At 44.6% G+C, this 15364-nt stretch overlaps 1 protein-coding gene across 3 annotated transcripts in view; it reads left to right on the top strand.

Annotated features, from left to right (window-relative positions):
* Window positions 1-229: 229 nt before the first annotated feature.
* Window positions 230-15364, top strand: part of KIAA0232 — a 101676-nt gene continuing 86541 nt past the window's right edge. For 2 of the 3 annotated variants that reach the window (XM_084625856.1, XM_084625858.1), the window contains exon 1: window positions 230-451. The gene's annotated coding sequence lies outside the window, so the exon portion shown is untranslated. Of the gene's footprint in view, window positions 452-870; window positions 955-15364 lie in introns of those variants that run through there. The other variant, XM_084625857.1, reaches the window with a different exon arrangement.

Consider the following 15364-nt stretch of genomic DNA (forward strand, 5'->3'; position numbering starts at 1 on the left):
AGATGGTGGGGCTGCGAATCACCTCAGCCAGACAAAGCCAGCTGCGCTGACACAGACAGACACCCGGAGGGGGAGGGATTGGAGAACACCTGTCTGCGCGCCGGCCCTCCAGGCCGCCCGCGCCATTTTGCCCTGGGCTATATTGCGCAACACGGCGGGGCGGTCTGTCGGGTCGCCCTCTGGGCGGAAGGATACGGGGCGGAGCCGCTGGCTCCGTCCGCCGGGGCGCTGAGTCCTGTTGCCGGGTGACGGAGCTGCCGGCCCTCCTCCCTCCCTCCCCGTGGCGCTGGGAGCCGCCGCCGGTTTACGTAACGCCTCCCAGGGCAGGTCCCAGCTCCGTCCCGCCCGCCTCACTCGGGGACGGCAGCAGCGGGACGGAGTCCGCCGCCGCCGCCTCCTCCGGCTGCTAGAGGCCCTCGGGCCCCGCTGTGCGCCTCCACCGCCACGGCAGGTAACTAGCCGCCAGCGGGCTCGGGTGGAGGGGCAGTTACAGGGCGGGCCGGCCTCAGGGACCCGGGCGAGAAGGGGAAGGTAGGGCCCCCCGCTGAGGGCGAGGCTGGCGGGTCCGGTGTCCCGAGATGGTCCGGGTGGGCGGCGGGAAAGACCCGGGGCTGGCGAGGCCTGAGCCGGCTCGCTGCTCTTGGCGCACCCGGATGGGAGCTGTGGGGGTGCCGGGCAGGTTCATGTCCTTCAGCGGCTCGGGCGGGGATTCCGGCGCAGGGCTCCCAGCTCCACGCTGCCCGGAGCCTGTCTGCAGGAGCGGGACCGGGAGGCCCAGCGCGCAAGGGGAGGGGCGGGAGGGGCCGGCGAGAGGGGCTGGCGAGAGGCCGGTTAGGAGGGAGGGCTCGGGGGCGGGGCTGGGGGGCCCGTCCGGGGTTCCCTGGCCCGAGCGCGGACTCTGCCTGGGAGGTGATTCCTCCCCGGCCCTCGGCGTCTCCGGGCTCACCGTGGCAGGTACGCGGGGCTGGGCATGGGGCTCAGGGGAGGGGAGGACGGCCTGTCCCGGGGTCGGGAGCTTTGTGTAGGGGCCTCAAGCGTTGCCTCCCTCCGCTCTGATTTCCTCGGGCCCAGACGCTAGCAGGGGGCAGCGGCCATCCGTGCGCTTCCCTGGCCCGCGCCGCTGTCCCGATGTCATCTAGGCGCAGCGGGTAGAAACGTGGGATTTTGCCTCGGGAGTATTCAACGCCCCAAGCTTTTGATTAAGATAAGCAGGCCCTGCCCGGCTTGTATGTGGCGGCGGCCACCAGGCCCAGATCGTGAATAGATGGGGTTCACTCCGTGACCTTTTCTCCTGCGAGTTACTGTGCAAGACGTAGGCGGCGGCTGGTGCTGCCCTATCGGGAGAAGCTGTGTGATCGGTCTAAACGCTAGTAATGAGGGCACGATGAAATACTCACTATCTAACGTACAATGTGTAAGGCTTGCGCTAAGGGCAGACTTGGTCGGACACTCAAGTGTGTCTTTCTTCCAACAGCATTGTCCTTTAGGGGCCTATTGAAGGAAAAGGCGGATAGAGGAGGTTGGGGCTGGGGGCTGCTGCTGTTTAAAGAGGAGGAGCTACGATGGCGGGAGATTGATGGGGAGTTATGTCCTATGGTAACTGAACTGTTCTCCATCTGGGCGGGCTCTAAAGTGCTGCAGCCTCTCACAGGCCATGGGCGGAGAGGCAGGGGTACAAGGTTTGGCGAAGGTTACGGCTGAATGCAGAAGTGGCACAAACTGACACTTCATTTCAGGAAAGTCGGCCTCGCTTCTATCTCCTCCCCAGTCTTTACTGTTTTAAAATCATGTATTTAATCTGCTTTTACTATCTCTTGTTTTAGTTAGTTTCAAATGCTCATTGTCTGTATCTCTACTCATTTGAAGAGGGCTGATTCTGCTCTTTTAATAAGGGCAAGCAAACTATCCTATCCTATGTTTTAATATTGTATGTTAAAGGATTTGGCCTACAGTTGGCAGAATTAAAGATTAAAGGTTACTGTCGTTGTGAGTGTGGTATTTTTTATACCAGAAAAGTGTTGTAAAGGCAACTTCTTCTGCCTTTGGTCTTGCACCATATTCTATACGTTACTTTTATAAAGAGGTAGTATTACTGGTTGGGGACGTTGGGGTGGACATTTCTAGGGTTAAACTCGGCGTCAGATTATAGATATGTAAAAGCTTAACCCATCATGATTCCATGGACAGTTTTTTGTAAAATACATATTTCACTGAAGAATAGAAGTTTTGTGCTAATGTAGGAGAATCTGAAAATAGACTGTAGACTTAGTTTCTAGTCAAAATTGAGAAATTCTTTGTAATAAAATAAGGAAGTCTCTTATCTTTTAAAATGACATGTACTCTAATAGTGTCCCTTGAAATTTTAAATGGTACCAGTTTATGCACCTGCCACATGTTTGTGCTGTAAATAGAACAGACTGTTAACATAGTGTTGTACAGAAAAGGCTAATAAATAAATAATGTGTAATATATGAAGTGAAAAATCCTTCAGGTAGAATGGAGGTGGTGAACAATTTTAATAAAATAACTGTGCAACACCGCCATGCATTTATAGTACACTTCACATTGTCTGAGATCAAACATTAGAGTGAGAATCTGCAGACTTGAATTGCAGGGTAGGATTTCTGACTGCCTGTTGCTCATCAGCAGGTTGATGTCTAGAATCAGTGGAGGAGGAAAGGGTTTTTGGATGATGCAGTAGGAATGTTAAAGAACTATCGCTGCTTTGACAGGTTTCAGAGTAACAGCCGTGTTAGTCTGTATTCACAAAAAGAAAAGGAGTACTTGTGGCACCTTAGAGACTAACCACTTTATTTGAGCATAAGCTTTCGTGAGCTACAGATGCATCCGATGAAGTGAGCTGTAGCTCATGAAAGCTTATGCTCAAATAAATTGGTTAGTCTCTAAGGTGCCACAAGTACTCCTATCCCTGCTTTGAGATCTGCTGGCTTGGTAGTCTGATCACCTCAAGAGAAGCAGCAGGAAATACAATATCTTTTCCCTCTTCATAAGAAGGAAATTCCAAGGATACATCATGAAGGGCAATGCACACAAGGTATTTCTGATTTGGTCAGCATTGTCCTGCGGTGGTTTGCTCCATGGCTTTAGTGGGAAGTGGGACAAAGGAAGGAAAATGATGCCACCAAGAGCAGCCACCCTACCATCTAATGTGCAGATTTGGATCTTTTTGGAATTTCATAGAGTTTTAAGGCGTATACTACAGGAGCCAGCTCTCTTCCCTTTTTTTTAGAGATTTAACTAGGATTTAGGCTTTGTCTACACTGGAAACTGAAAGACAAAACTTTTGTCATTCAGGCGTGTGGACCCTCTCCCCCACCCCAAACGGCAGAATTTTTGCTGCTGAAAAATGAAAGCGCCAGTGTAAATAGCGCTTCATCGGTCAGAGCGCTCTCCTGCCACCGAAGCTACTGCTGCTCATTGGGAGTGGAAGTTTTTTGTTGGTGGGAGAGCTCTCTCCTGCCAACAAACAGTGGCTACGCAATGTGCCTTTTCGTGGCACGGCTGTAGCGGCATAGCTGGGTCGCTAAAAGGTGCGTAGTGTAGACAAAGCCTTACTAATTTTGTCTCCCTTTCATTTAACAAAAGTAAAGGAGGGCATTGGGCTATAGTCCAGAATAGTGGGTGTTAAAAGGAATTGATATAGGGGTTGATTAACAGCTTTTAAAAGTATAAGATCTGGCTGTAAACAAAACTCTTATTCAAAAATTTCTTAAGTGTTTGAAAGATACTTATTTGTAAAGTAGCTGTTTGCTCAGAACAGGGAGTGAAATTATCCTAGTTTACTTTTACTTAGTACCTGATTTTTTTTTTTTTAAATACATGAAAGTTTACAGAAAAGATAAATTCTATAGTGGTCTAACAGAACAATATAATGTCCTTAAAACTGCCTCTGAGGGAAACAGTAATTATACTAATGGATGAATATCACTGTAATAGGAATAAATAAATGACCATGCAGAGTAAAGTGAAATGCACATTAAGAGTAGGAATAGGAAATATTCTAGTTATCCATACCACTTGTGGAACTCGGAAAGCAAATTGCTTTCAGAAAATGCTTACTGTAATCTCTCTACCATATTTCCTTTTGAACTGTTCAGTGGTGGTTGGAGCCACCATTTAGGTCAATAAAACAGTGTGTCTGGCCTAATAAATCATTTGCAAGTAGAGCTATTATCATAGACAGACTTCTTGAAATTCCCCAGCAAATCAAGAGGAAAGTAGACTTTACACATAAAATTGTAAAGATTTAAATGGATACTTAATTTCTGTGTTCAATTTCTTTTTTAATGTTAATTTATATTTAAATTGACAACAATTTGAGGAAAAATCTTATTTTCCTGTATTCATCACATTTGTTAAGTGATGTGCAAATTGTTCTTTGGAAGAAATACCTAGTAACTGTAGGGTGGTTTGGTGAATGCCTCAGCTAGCAAGGTTATTCCTACAGTTACTGACTTTAAAGAGGATTTATGATCAATATTTTATTTTGAAGTTATGTTGCAGGAGATGATTTCACAAAAGTGAATTCAGCATATCAGCAGTAGATGTTTAGGGGTTAAATGTGTGGTGTAGTGGTCCATCGTATATGTTGTGGTTTTGTTAAGCTAGCTTAAGCATTTTAGTCAGACAGCTCTTATTTCACGATAGCTAAAACTAGAAAACTAGCTTTCTTTTAAAAGTTGTAGGAGGAGTCACAGAATTTACTATAAATACTCAACTTCAATCTATCAGTTATTTCTTAAATAATTTCAGGCAAAAATATCAGAATTTATGAAATTAAAAACTTCTTGAACTGTCTTCCAGAATTCTTACATTTTAATCTACAGTTAATATTCCAGCTTCTCTGCCTCCACTCTAGTATCAGCTTTGCTGAAGTTTTTGAAGGAAGAATGGTTTATTTGAAAGTAGGTAATACACCCCATACACTGCTTAAGTTCTAACAACTGTAGTTAAACTATAGCCTGCTGAAGACTTAAATTGGTGCATAGGCCCTGTACACAACTGCTACAGTGTATTTCAACCTGAATGATATAGCATCATTTGAATTTTTGTCTTTTACGTATTGGTCTACAACGTTAAGGGAGAAGCAGTCATTGCTTTCTTAATTGTGTATTTTTTGAGTATTTTTTTAATAAATATTTATGTTCCAGTAATGCCTACAACTTTATAGGCGGTATGCATATACACAGGAAGACTCAGCTCCTGTCCCAAGGAGCTTACTATCTAAGAAAACAAATAACATTGGAACCGAGATAAAATCTAACCATACACTTTTTATATACTTAATGTTTTATTCTCTCCAATTTATAACATTATACATGAAACAGTGTTGCCTATTAAGTAGAGTACTGGACTAAGACATGAGAGACCTCGGTTCTACTCCCTGCTGTCAATGGTCTGCTGGGTTTCCTTTGCCAAGTGATAGCACCTCTGTACTTCCATTTCCCCATCTGTAAAATGGGGATATTGATACTGACTTACTTTGTAAAGCACTTTGAGATCTACTGATGAAAAGTACTGTATAAGAGTCGGGTATTATATTACATGTTGTTAGTTGGCCAATTTCTTGTAGGTTTCATGGAAGAAGTTGCTCTTGTCGAGGGGTTTTGAAGGAGAGGGTAATAGCCTTACATACTGGTTTAGGGAAGGCGTTCTGTGCGTATAAACCATGGAAGGTGGTGTGAAGATGTGTGAGAGATGGATCAGTGGGCAACAGGAGACTGTAGAAGAGGAGGCTGTTTATATAATGCTTTACAATTTTGATGTCAAAGCAGTATAGAAATGTAATGTGAAGCATACAGGGAACCAGTCAAAACTTATGAGCATACCTCTGCATGTGAATTTTTTTAATATGTTAGCTAATCACTTTAATAGTAAAGTGATGAAACTGACTTAGCAGGTTAAGGTTTTAAGCTGTTGTGTGTGTACTTTTTTTGGTTTAAGAACTCCTAAACTACCTTTATTGGTACTTCAGCTAGCCTTTTGGCTAGAAATCAGCAAACGGATCAAAAGTAGTTATTGTCATTTAATGAGGAACTAATTCCAGTGATCTCTTTTGACACTATAAATTGTCATCAGTTGCTTGAAATAGAGAAATTTGAAATCTGTAGGAATGGAGTAGTTAAAATGTATGGTATGTAAATAAGAATTCTAATGCTTTGAAGTGTTACCTAGCTTTATTAGTTTAGTATTTTGGGATGTGTTTAGGATCCAGACCTTGAAGAGAGAATTTATTTTATCGTCTTGCCTGATACAACTGAAGATCACAAAGTAAGCCTGTTGCATTAGAACCACATTGTTCATTGCTGTTTTCAGCATGAGATACCATGAACCTCCTAACTTGTAGACTATTTACACTAGAACAGTGTTTTTCAAAGTGTGGGTTGTGACCCAGTACTGGGTTGCGGCATATAAGGCGCTGGGCGCTCTGGTCAGCACCGTTGACTGGGACGTTAAAAGTCCCTTTGGTGGTGCTGCCCAGCTAAGGTAGGCTAGTGCCTACTTTTTCCAACACTGTGCTGTGCCGGAAGTGGCCAGCAGTGGGTCCGGCTTCTAGGCAAGGGGGCCATGGGGCTCCACGCGCTGCCCTTGCCCCCAGCACCAGCTCCGCACTCTCATTGGCCGATGGGAGGGAGGGGCAGTGCCTGCTGGTGAGAGTCGAGCTTGCGTGTCTCCATCTAGGAGCTGGACCTGCTGCTGGCCGCTTCCAGGGCGCGGTGCCAGGACAGGCGGGAAGCCTGCCTCTGCACCCTGGCTGCACTGCTGGCTGGGAACCGTCGGAGGTAAGTCTGTGCCCCATCCTTGCCACAGCCCTGAGCCCCCCCAAACCTGGAACCCCTTCCTGCACCCCAAACCCCTCATTCCCGGCCCCACCCCAGAGCCTGCACCCCCACCCCAGAGCCCCCTTCCACACCCTGAACCCCTCATTCCTGGCCCCACCCCTCATCCCTCACCCTCAAACCCCTCATCCCCAGTTCCACTGGGTCACGGGCATCAACAATTTTCTTCAACTAGGTCACCAGAAAAAAAGTTTGGAAATCACTGCACTAGAAGCATCCCACCCAATTATGTACAGCCATAATTGGGTGTTAAATCTGAAAGGCTGCATGGTTGAGTGGAAGTATATCATTGCTAGCCCAAATAAATTTGTTTTAGAGTACTGAAAAAATTGTACCCTGTTCCTTGTGATTTATATAGTAGTGTACTGTAAAAATCTTTTATTGTAAACTTTTCTGGGTGACCTCATGATGCTGCTTGAGGATTTGGAGTTTGTCACCTAATTAGCTGAAAGTTGCTCTTGAATGACTTCCTGTTCCCCTTTTTTCTTCTCTGTCCAGTCTTCTGGAGTGGAGCAAGTTCATTTTGCTCCTTATTTGGTTGTAATATTAGACAGTATAAATAAGATTATAAAGTGCTTGATCTTATTGCAGCATGTCTAACTGCTTTGCTGAAAATTATACTGAGTTGTGTGGCTAACATGCGCCTGTTGGTCTACACTTCAAAAATTAGATCAACCTAGCTGTGGTGTTCAGGACTCTGAAAAATTTTGCACCCTGAGCCCTGTAGTTAGGTTGACCTAACCCCATAGGCAGATGCAGCTATGTGGACAGAATAATTCTTCAGTCAGCCTACCTACCGCCTCTCAGAGCGGTGGATTAATAACATTGACAGAAAAACCCCTTCCGTCAAAGTAGGAAGCATCTACAGCTATGGCGCCAGAGAAACACAGCTGAGTGCTATAGCTGTGGTGCTGTAGCATGGCCATACCTATGCTCTACTGCTGGTGAAGTTGCCTAGAGCAGTGGTCTCCAAACTTTTTGGCTCGCACACCCCCAGGGTGAAGACCAGAAGACCAGCCGCAGATGTGCCGCTGGAGGAAAACACCAGCTGTGGACGTGCAGAGCTGCCGCTGAAGAAACAAAACGGCTGAGTGCCATCCAGCAGTGCTCCTGTTGCTGCGCACCCCCTAAGATCATTTCATGCACCACCTGGGATCATCTTGCGCACCCCAGTTGGAAGACCACTGGCCAAAAGTATCCTGATCAACTGAGTTCAGTTAAATGATCATTTAAAGGGGCAGCATAATTATTTTAATGCATTGTCACTTGAAAATGTTAATTTCCAGTTCAATACTTGAGTGGAAGCCCTGCTTTTGTCAACTGTATATGGCAAGCAGGATAATCTTACAATAAGCTTGAGGGGGAATGTGTGGGCAGTGACTGCAACATAAGACCAGAGTTTGAACTCCAGCTCAAGGCTTATACCCCTTTCCGTCAACGCACAAAGTGTGCTAACCCAGGGTTTGGACCCAGGACCCCATGGGGGTGGATGGTCCAAGCCAGAGTCGAGATGGAACCCAGGGTTCAAGCCCTCTTGCTTGGAAGTATAGATGCAGTCCCACTGGATTCATGCTCTGGGAGTCTGCCAAAATTATTCCACAATCCCTCGGGCTGACTTTCTTTGTCCTCTGGACAGTCATGTTTTGTGGACAGTCAAATTTTTTTATGCCGTGCCTTGAAGAAAGGGCTAGAGTGGCCACATTTTGGGGGTTTCAGAGTAACAGCCGTGTTAGTCTGTATTCGCAAAAAGAAAAGGAGTACTTGTGGCACCTTAGAGACATGCTCAAATAAATTGGTTAGTCTCTAAGGTGCCACAAGTACTCCTTTTCTTTTTGCACATTTTGGGGAGGGCACAGGGAAGTCTGGGTTATGGGTGGTTGGACTTGGGCCTGCTTAATGCAGTGTAGATGCTAGAGCCCCAGACTGGGACCTGGGATTACAGATGAGTGTAGACGCTCAAGCCCTAGGTTAACGAACCCAGGGTCTGCTAACCCTGGGCTTATGTTGCAGTGTAGGTATGCCCAGAAAAACTTCAGAGTTCTAATTTTTAGTAACATGGTTCAGTAGCTGTGACTTACATACCTTATTTTAAGAACAGAAGTATTTTTCTTGAGGGATGTAGACCTGCCATTTTTGCCACTGTTGTCATCATTTGGTGAAGTGATATGTAAATGCTTAGCATGTTAATAAAATGCTAAGAATGCACAGTTAAGTCTGAGGAAGTGAGCTGTAGCTCACGAAAGCTTATGCTCTAATAAATTGGTTAGTCTCTAAGGTGCCACAAGTCCTCCTTTTCTTTTTAGTTAAAATACAATTGGCAATGGGAGAGACAAGGTGGATGAAGTAATATTTTATTAGATCTACTTTGGTTGATGGACGAGACAAACTTTTGAGTTTCACAGAGCTCTTCTTCAGGTCTGGAAAAAATAACCAGTATGTGTCAGCTAAAATCAAGGTGGGCTAGATTAAGGATAAGGGCTTGACAGATGTTACAAGAAACCACTTAAAATGAAGTGAGCAATTAATACTTTTATAGTCATAGGACAAAGAACGGTTAGTAGGTCATAAATTGTTGTAATGAGGCATATAACCCTCCCGTACTTTTGAGGCCATGATTTTTAGTCTTTCAGAGTTATGAATTTAAATTCCTAGGTTTGTCTTCTGAAGGTGGTGTGATGGTTTCCTTTTGAGGAAGAAGAGTGAAAGGTCAGATATGGAGTGACCACATTGTGAAGTGTTCTCCCATAGGTGATAGGATGTTTTTGTCTTGATCTTTTTTTTTTTCTGATAGTTCGTTCGAGAGCGTAGTGATTGTCTGTCTGATTTCACCCACATAGTTGTTGGGGCCTTTGACGCACTGGATGAGGTACACCACCTGTTAATAGGCTTGTGTAACACCCATGGATCTTGAAAGGTATGTTGTGGAGAGTGCTGACCATATTACTGGAGATATATCTGCAGGTTTTGCATCTGTTGTTCTGGCAGAATCTGGTGCCTCTTAGAGTTGATGTGTCCTGGTCTGTGGGGAGCTTGCTTCTGAGGATCATCTTGGTGGTGATGTGTGTTTTTTTTTTTTTTTTTTTTGGGAGGGGAATGCTTGGGGGGAAAATGTTCAGAATGTAGTCCCTATCAAATATGAGTTGTAATTGTTTGATGATACCCCATCTGGGTTCCATTGTGGGGTGGTAGGTGACAATTAAGGGTGGATGGTCGCTGCTTTGTTTTTTGTTTTTTTTTCTTCCCTGCATTGAAGCATGTTCTCCTGGAGCATTTTATCCTGGAGCAGCCCATTCCATTATGCTATCTACTTCTCTGCTGGAGTGTCCTTGTTCAATGAAAGCAGTTTTAACTTTCTCCTCAGAGCATATTTTGTGATATCTGAATAGCTGGTTGTAGACAACAGATTTCTTCATGTCTGGGGTGGTTACTGGAACTGTGAAGGTAAGTGTGGTGGTCCGTGGGTTTCTTGTATATAGTTGTCTGTAGGGTTGCGTTGCTGAAGCTGATCCTGGCATCAGGGAAGTTGATGCTGATGTGGGAGTATTCTAGACAGAGTTTGATGGTGTTGGGTTGGCATTGCTCATATGCTCAGGGTGTAACTGATTGCCATATGTGGGGTCAGGAAAGACGCTCTCCTCCCCCCCCGCCCCAGTCATATTGGCAGTGACATTGGGCAGATTTCACCTTCCTTTGCAACACAGAGTGGGGACACTTACTGGGATTATCTGGGATATATCTCACTTAATTCCCTGCCTTTGTGGGGGGGAGAGGGGAGGCTCTGGGGTTGGTGCATCTCAGTGCCTCCTATTCCATCCCTGTGGCACATGATAGTTTAGTCTCCCATGGGCTGTAATACTTGGGTCCAACTGTGGTTGTTGGGTTTAGTGTATGGGGGCTGAGTGGTGTTGATGGCTTGTGACATAAGGAGGTCAGACTATATGAACTGGTGGTTCCTTCTGGCCTTAACCTCTGACTCTCTTTAGTTAAAAGTTAAGGTTTAGTTAAAAGTTAAGGTACACGGAAAAGTAAAAAGCTCACATTCATGCACTCACTACATTGGTTTCTGAAGAGTGTGTGAACAGTTTGAATACTCCTCCAGTGTAACATTCTTTCAAATGTGGCTGTTGGAAACTGTGTTGCTTTGTGTACACAGGGCATCTAAATTATGTTGAGTTGGAACAGTGCTTAAGCAGAGGTCAAACATGACACGGCTTTTCAAAGTGACATAATATAAACCAGAAAAGGGTACTATAAGTGTGTCTGCAGTGGAAGTTATCTGTGTAACACTAAGTGGTATAACTTAGGCCTTCTCTATACTGCTACTTTACAGCACTGCAACTTTCTCGCTCAGGGGTGTGAAAAAACATCCCCCTGAGCACTGCAAATTTCAGCATTGTAAAGTGGCAGTGTAGACAGTGCACCAGTGCTGAGAGCTACTACCCTTGTGAGGGTGGGGTTTTGTTTTTATTTTGTTTTTATTTTTATTTTTTACAGTGCTGTTGCCGCAACTACACAGGCAGCACTTTAACATTGCTGGTGAAGACATACCCTTATACTGGCATAGTTCTGCTGCTAATTTCCCTGTGTAGGGAAGCCCTGTGATTCCTCTCTTAAATGAGGAATGAAATAGATAACAATGTTGACATTTATATTATCATCACTGGACATCTGAGTTAACACTTAAATGATCTAACTAGGATGAATCAGGCAGTTTCCACCTTTCACAGCTGATCTCCAGACACTCAGGGCATGGCTACACTCTAAACTTCAAAGCACTGCCATGGGAGGACTCCCGCGGCAGCGCTTTGAAGTGCAAGTGTGATCATGCGCCAGTGCTGGGAGAGAGCTCTCCCAGCGCTCCTGGTACTCTACCTCCACGAGGGGATTAGCTTAGAGCGCTGGGAGCATGGCTCCCAGCCCTGGGGCACTGTTTACACTGGCATTTTACAGTGCTGTAACTTGCTGTGCTCAGGTGGGGGTGTGTTTTCACACCCCTGAGCGAGAAAGTTGCAGCGCTGTAAAGTGCCAGTGTAGCCATAGCCACATCTATTTAGGGGACACCATCATAGGGCCTAATCACATCATACACGCTATCAGAGGCTTGTTCACCTGCACATCTACCAATGTGATAAGTCGTCATGTGCCAGCAATGCCCCTCTGCCATGTACATTGGCCAAACTGGACAGTCTCTATGTAAAAAAAGAATAAATGGACACAAATCAGAATTATAGTCAAGTCAAGAATTATAACATTCAAAAACCAGTCGGAGAGCACTTCAGTCTCTTTGGTCACTCGATTACAGACCTAAAAGTGGCAATTCTTCAACAAAAACACTTCAAAAACAGACTCCAATGAGAGACTGCTGAATTGGAATTAATTTGCAAACTGGATACAATTAACTTAGGCCTGAATAAAGACTGGGAGTGGATGGGTCATTACACAAAGTAAAACTATTTTCCCATGTTTATTCTCCCCCCCTCCCCCACTGTTCCTCAGACATTCTTGTCAACTGCTTGAAATGACCCACCTTGATTATCACTACAAAAGGTGTGTGTCCCCCCCCCCCCCACTCCTGCTGGTAATAGCTCACTTTACCTGATCACTCTGGTTACAGTGTGTATGGTAACACCCATTGTTTCATGTTCTGTGTACATAAATCTCCCCACTGTATTTTCCACTGAATGCATCCGATGAAGTGAGCTGTAGCTCACGAAAGCTTATGCTCAAATAAATTTGTCAGTCTCTAAGGTGCCACAAGTACTCCTGTATTCGCAAAAAGAAAAGACTAACACGGCTGCTACTCTGAAACCTGCCATAGCCTCAGACTCACATAAAAAGATGCAAAAAGAAAAGGAGTACTTGTGGCACCTTAGAGACTAACCAATTTATTAGAGCATAAGCTTTCGTGAGCTACAGCTCACGAAAGCTTATGCTCTAATAAATTGGTTAGTCTCTAAGGTGCCACAAGTACTCCTTTTCTTTTTGCGAATACAGACTAACACGGCTGTTACTCTGAAACCTATAAAAAGATGCCTATCAGTTACAGGTGGTTGACACTTAGGGCTAGTCGACACTGGCAACGCTAAAGCACTACCGTGACAGCGCTTTAACGTGGCTTGTGTGGTCGCGGCAGAGCGCTGGGGGAGAGTTCTCCCAGTGCTCTAAAAAACCACCTTCACAAGGGGCGTAGGTACCAGTGCTGGTGCACTGTCTACACTGGTGCTTTACAGCGCTGAAACTTGCACTCAGGGGCGTGTTGTTTTCACACCACTGAGCGAGAAAGTTGCGGCGCTGTAAATTGCCAGGGTAGACAGGTCCTTAAATTCCACCTCTCTTCCTCCTATCCCCACCAGTTGTAACAACTAGAGCCTTTTTTTTTTTTTTAAAAGCTGAGATTCTGGAAAACAAGTTAGCAGCAGTTTGAGACAGATGGCAGTATGTTGTAACGGTCAGGGATTTGGAGCAATCAAATTTTTGAATTGCTCCGCTCCAGCACTGGCACCAACAGTGACTGCTCCAGCTCCACTCCGACTCCGTGCTACGACTCAAATTAATTTTTAACTAAATAAAAAAGTGCATACTGTAATTTTAAAGAAAAATATTTTTATTCAGACTTTTAAAACCATTTAAATGTCATCAATGATACAAACTAGTCATTCATAATTCATTCTGTAAAAAATTATTGCAGCAATCAAGTAGTCTTCCATTGTCTGCTGCAAATAATTTAAAATTAACTTTAAAGCCAAAAAAAGTCGCTCTACACTAGTTTGAGTTGTTGGCATGCTCAAAGCAATTCTACAGGCAGCCTGAATGTGGTGTGGGTAGCTGTGAATGGCCTCAAAAACAGACTTAACTTTTAGCCTACCAATAGACTCCATTGCCTCACAATCTTCCCAAAAGTTTCTCTCAAATTAATGCTTCATTACAATTACGAATCGCAGAAACTTGCCGGCGTCTGTCTTGTTTATCCAATTCCTTTTTGAGGGTGTCATCTTCTGAAGAATTGATGCTTGAATTATCTCCATTTCTCTGTGATGGTTGAAGACGTCTCAGGGATGAATGCTCGAACAAGTTCAGAGTGGAGGCGGAAGTTTGAGAACAGCTTGCTATTTCTGAAGGATGTGAACTTTCAGAAACAGCAAATTCGATTGTTGATGACTACTTTTGTTGTGTTTCATTTTCTTCAACCTCTTTCGCTGAGTTCAGACGTAGCAACAGACTTTGTTTTTCGAGTCGTCATGCAATATCAAGGAGCTCTTCCTTTTCCTTTGGTATTTCCCTTGAGGTGAGAAGAATCCGATACCATGGGTCAACATAAACTCCAGCAAGGAAATTAATACTGTCAAAAAGCTTCTCTTCGCGTTTCTGCATGGAGGTTAGAATTCCTTCTGCAATATGTCCACCATTTTCTTGCAAGAATTTTGACAGTTTTCGCCATTCCTTCATTAAAACTCCTGGGGTTACATCTACAGCTTGAAGATTCACGGTTGTTTGGTTTGGCTTTGCCAGGAAGTCTTGCAGGTTCTTCACTTCGTCCCATTCAGCTTTTGTTAACTTGAGTTCTCTTGTTCCAGCAGCAGCCACTTGTTCACAGTAAGATTGAAAAATGGGAAGCCAATTAGTCATCGCAAATGTTGAACCCCAGCAAGTCACAGTATCCAGTGATTGAGTTACCCCATGTAGATCAAGCAGAACACTTCAAATACTTGGGGTTCATAGTTTGACAATGACTTGTCAAATTTTTGCCAGAAATTTCTTTGTATGTTCTTTGTTCAGTCCATCCCAGATCACACGCTTCAGCTGGCAAATACCACACCTGCTCAGTTGGACTTCTGAGTTGTCATGAAGCCATGTTGGAAGTATGATGCTCGGGTCATTAACCCATTGCACAGCAGCATCCATGTGGAGTTCAAATTCATCCATTCCTTTAGTTCCTTCATCAGGCAAAATAGCTTCAGTTCTGTCCACATCCCTGTTCTTAGAGGTAGAAATGGTTTCATTGTCCTTGTTGAAATTTTTGACGGCACATGTCCTGTTTGCTGCATTGTCAACACAGATGCTCAGCACTTGCATTTCACTGATCCCAAATTTTTCTAAAATAGCTTTTACTTGACTTTTCATGTACAAAGAATTGAGACACCCTTCAGTGTTGTTTATGTCCAGGGTTTTTACCACAGCTTTATCTTTTCCTTCTTCGTAGTACTGAGCATTAATTGCAAGGAAATTTCCGTTTCCATGGGTTGCCACGTGCATTTTCAGGTAGCACAGTTTTTTGCTCCAAAGCTTTCTTGAGCTCTTCGTGACCAGACTCAGCTGTGCTGACATCTAAATGATGAACCGCATCGTGCCCTGTCGAAACGCCAAGCTTCCTACCCATTTCACCTGCAGTTTTTTAGAATCCTTTGTTCTTTAGCCTGAAGGTAGTGAGTGGTGTTGAACTCAAGCAAACCATTTCCATCAGCCCTTCACGGAAAGTATTGGCATCCATGGTGATTGTAACCTTT

The sequence above is a fragment of the Lepidochelys olivacea genome (assembly GCF_965140295.1).
Source record: "Lepidochelys olivacea isolate rLepOli2 genome assembly, chromosome: 4".
NCBI classification, from domain to species: Eukaryota; Metazoa; Chordata; order Testudines; family Cheloniidae; genus Lepidochelys; species Lepidochelys olivacea.